The sequence below is a fragment of the Octopus bimaculoides genome, chromosome 4 (genome assembly GCF_001194135.2).
Source record: "Octopus bimaculoides isolate UCB-OBI-ISO-001 chromosome 4, ASM119413v2, whole genome shotgun sequence".
Classification (NCBI taxonomy): domain Eukaryota; kingdom Metazoa; phylum Mollusca; class Cephalopoda; order Octopoda; family Octopodidae; genus Octopus; species Octopus bimaculoides.
Genome location: NC_068984.1, coordinates 56455310 through 56460063, shown reverse-complemented (window position 1 = coordinate 56460063; position 4754 = coordinate 56455310). Strand labels below are relative to the sequence as shown.

At 33.9% G+C, this 4754-nt stretch overlaps 1 protein-coding gene across 3 annotated transcripts in view; it reads right to left on the bottom strand.

The window, feature by feature from the left end:
- LOC106874712 (activin receptor type-1) overlaps positions 1–4754 on the bottom strand; it is a 74683-nt gene that overhangs the window by 31705 nt on the left and 38224 nt on the right. For 2 of the 3 annotated variants that reach the window (XM_052967083.1, XM_052967082.1), the window contains one exon: positions 658–769. The exons of the other annotated variant lie outside the window; for it this stretch is intronic. The gene's annotated coding sequence lies outside the window, so the exon portion shown is untranslated. The remainder of the gene's footprint in view (positions 1–657; positions 770–4754) is intronic. 3 annotated transcript variants of the gene reach the window in all.

Genomic DNA, 4754 nt, shown 5'->3' with positions numbered 1-4754 from the left:
ATATATATATATATATAAATAATAAATAAGTGGAAATCGAACAGGTGAATGTGTTAGATAATAAGGTATTAAGACAATGTGACTCTCCCCAAACACAACAAGATAAATAGATAACTATATGATTAATATATGTGTGTGAATGTAGATACATGTTTGTATGTAGGTACACAAATGCAGATACAAGTCCATGCGAGTTCAGATGCATATGCATAAGTCAATGAATTGCATAGTTGTGAATAAGGTAAAGATGGATAGACACATAAAAAAAGAAAAGATTGAAATAGATAGTGGGAGACAGATGCTTAGGTGAACACATACACAAACAGATTGCATCCTAGTTTAGTGAAATATATAAATATATATACACAGATATATATATATATATATATATATATCCCAATGTATGAGTGTATACATCAGAGATCAGTAACACTTGGTAATAACAAAGAATATTATCAACACTACATTAAATATTTTTTTTACATCATATTTAGGAGAAAAAAATGTGAGAAATAATATTTTGAAAATAAGTTGCTGAATGTGTACTTCTATTATTCTATTATCAAAAGCCTTAAGTAGTTTATTTATTCTATATTTTGAATAACAATAATTTAAACTGAAGCAAGGAGAAAAACAAGAGAAGTTAAAAGCACTTACTTCTTTGCCTATGTAGTAGCTAGGCATTAGAAAGGAAGTCCTTCACTGCTCTGAGAGCCAGTGTTATTTGCTATTTCGTGCTACTTATTGAAGTTTATCTGCTGTGTGTTGTCTATGAGAGAAACAAATGAAAATAGACATCAATTTTTAAAAGATTTTTGTTTTATATACATATATATTTCTATTTTATATCACCATCTGCAGCTGAAGATGTGACAGAGGGGAGGTAAACAGCTGCCAATCTCTACTGCTAAATATACTATTCATCAAATGTCATAAAGGCTAAAAGGTCTAATATAAAATACAATAATGATGAGAAAGTTAACAGGCAGTTTTCTCTTTCTCTCTCTCTCTCTCTCTCTCTCCATATATATTATATTCCTGTTCTCTCTATCTGCTTTTGCAGATTTTTTCTTTTTCTAATTTTTTTTTTTAAACATTTTGTTTTATTGGAAAGCCATTAGGGGTAGGGGAACAGTTATGCAAATATTTTAAACTTGTCAGTCAGAGCTGGGAATAACTGAATGCAGTGATTAAGTTGAGATTTATTCATATCAAAATAAAAAAAACCAATTTATATTATGTAAAAGTATTCTTGATGATGATGATGACAAAAAGGAAGATAGTACTAATGATGTCATAGTAAAAAAAAAAGGTATCACATTAAAATAGGTAAATTAAAATATTAATTTTATATTTACTAAGATTACAAGCTCCATATTAAAGAGAAAATTCTATATTTTTTAACCACTGATGGAGGTGGGTATTAGTTGATACTATTGACCTTGTACTTAAGTGGTACATTATTTAATCGTCCTAAAAAAATGAAAGCAAAATTAACTTCGGCATGGTTTGAATTTGGAATATAAAACATCAGAAGAAATACCACAAGGCATTTTGTCCAAAGCTCTAATGATTATATCGTAAAGAAAATAAAATGAATTAGAGGAAGAGACTTGAGCAAGTGTCTTCTACTATAGACCCAGGTTGGTCAAAGCCTTTGTGAATGGATACGGAGGATGGAAACTGAAAGAAGTTTGCTCCCCAACCACATGACTTCGTGTTCAGTCCTACTGTGTGGCCTTGACAACCAAAGGCTTGTGAGTGGATCTGGTAGATGGAAACTGAAAGAAGCCCGTCATAGATATATCTTATATCTATATGTGTGCATGTCTTTGTGTATGTGCTTGTCCTTCACCATTGCTTGATAACTGCTGTTGGTATGTTTACATCCCTGTAACTTAGCAGTTTGACATATGAGTCTGATAAAGTAAGTGCGAGGTTTTACAAAAAAATAAGTACTGGAGTTGATTTGTTTGACTACAATTCAAGGTTGTGCCTTAGTAATGGCTGCAGTTTAATGACTGAATCAAGAGAAAACATGAATGAATGAATGAGAGAGAGAATGTGTGTGTGTGTGTGTGTGTGTGTGTGTGTGTGTGTGTGTGTGTGTGTGTGTGTGTGTGTGTGTGTGTGTGTGTGTGTGTGTGTGCGTGTGCGTGCGCGCACGCGCACGCGCGTTGTGCCAGTGACACGTAAAAAGCACCATTTGAGCATGGTTGATGATGCCTGAACCACCTGACTGGCCCTTGTTCCGGTGGCACGTAAAAAGCACCCATTACACTCTTGGGGTGGTTGGTGTTAGGATGGCGGTTTTATCTTGTCAGAGAATTTTGGAATCCATTTGGAATAATATGCAAATAGACCAACAATTCGACTCAATGCTTTGTGGGTACTAGGAATAGGTAGTTCTAGTAAGGGTTTTACCCGGTCAGTTTCATAGCCAAGCAATCGAATCAGTGTAGTGCTGTAAATGCATTTGGCATCATTAAAAGTTAGATTACAGTCTTTAGCAACTTGAAGAAAATGTTTTAAACTTTGATCATGTTCTTCCTTCGATTTACCACACATAGTTATGTTGTCAATATATGCAAAAGTAGCTCTACAATTATGGCTCTCGATTATATTATCAATCACTCTCTGGAAACAGGGCACTGCATTTGTAAGTCTGAAAGCAATACATCTGCTTTGATACTATTTTCCCTGTGCTTCAAAAGCTGTGTAAGGTCGATCTTCAAGTGGAATCTCAACTTGATGATATGCACTTTTGAGATCCAGTGTGCTAAAATAATTAAATTGAGCTATTTTTGTGACCATGTCAAGCATGTTTGGCAGTGGATATCATCTAATTGTGTTAACTTATTTATAGTCTCACTAAAATCAATACATAGTCTCTTGTGATGATTTTCTCCTGATATTACTAATACCTGGGCTCACCAAGGAGAAACACTGGGTTCAATTATCCCTGCCAGATCTTGGCTTATAGTATCAGCAATAGATTTTTCATTATTGGCGGACTGTCTTCTCGATTTTGTAACTATGGGTTTACAGTCAGAGTTTAAATTTTCAAACAACCTCGGTGTAATGTCACTTTTAATGCAAAGAGCTCCCAAATGTAACGGGGGCTTGTCGCCGTCAAAGGTAATTTGTACATGTTGATGCTGTTTTAAGAAATTTTGTCCTATAATTATATCTACAAACAAATTACCAAGTACCACCAACATTACTTGCTCGTAAATTCTTTTTTGAAGTTCAATTGAACTCATACAATAACCGTCGCTTTGGGAACAATTTCCATTGACAGCCATGTTAATTTCATTCCTTTCGGACTTAAACCACAAATTTGTTTTTTTTTGCAAAGCCTTTGCTAATATGATTCATAGTATAGCTGGTATCAATCAAAGCAAATGCTTTCAAGCCATCGACTGTTATTGTATAATTAAGTTTAGTAGCAGCTCCACCTTGACATAAAACCACGGCGAAGTTGCCATCAAGAGCTACTGATGTCTTATCAAAATTTTTGTGGTTACTTGACCGGCATTCTTTAGCAAAATGACCAAAATATCCACATTTGTAACACTTGCTCTGCCTAGCAGGACACTTAAACCTTGCATGAAAATCATTAGAACAGCAAAAGGTGCAAGATTTTTGAGTACGTTTTGTTGCTGCACAAGCTGTGTTTCCATCAGGAATTGAGATTTTGTCTTCTTCACATGGAATAAACGTTGACAAACAGCTTCCCTAGCTGTTTATAGCAGTCTGACTGCTATTATACACTTCGGAATTCCTTTGAGCAACTTTCAGCGTGTGAGATTGGTTTAATATTGCTGTGTCTTGAACATTTTCTAAAAATCTAAGGCGAGTTGAAGATGACGTTAATCCTGAGATAAATGCGTCACAAACAGCTTCATTTTTGTGAGTCTCAGCATCCACTGCTTTGTACCTGCAATCTTTAGCTAGTTGTTTCAATTTCTGTAAATAATCATCAGCTGATTGACCTGGTTCTTGTTTGCATGTCATCAAAAGGTGTCTCACAAAAATAATGTTTAAGGGTTTCATGTAGTCTCTCCAGAGTTTGAATTGCTTCTTCGTAATTCTCACATTCACTTATAAGTTCATAAACGTCTTTTCTATGTGCACTATTAAACACCTAAGCTTGCTTTCATCAGTGATAGGCAGTTCAGCAGGAAATGATTCCAAAAAATTTATAAAAGTTCTGAACCAATATTTCCATTCTTTTGAAGCTTGACTTGAACTTGAATCAGCAGTGAACAAATTTGGTTTTATAAATTTGCTGTCCATTCACTCTCTCTCTCTAGCTATTATTAGTTGATTAAACTGTTATAAACCCAAACTGGAATATCTAAGTTTAAAAGGCTTTAATCAAATAAAAATACAGTAAGCTATATATATATAAAGATGAGAATGTCTGTCTGTGTGTCTGTGTGAATCCCTAAAACTTGAGAACTACACAACCAATTTCATTCCAATTTTACACATGCCTTACTTAGGGTCATAGGCCAAAAAAAATGTTTAACTTCTTGCCTAGTGCGAGCCCAGAGAAATATCATATCTTCACTATTTCAGTATTACGTGTCAAAACTGAAACAATAACATCTCTCTATTGTAATGTCAGATATTTTCACTTTAATACTGAAACTATTAAGGTGAAACTATTATCTCACATATATACAGGCATATATACATACATACATATATATATTAAATATATATATATATATATATATATATATATA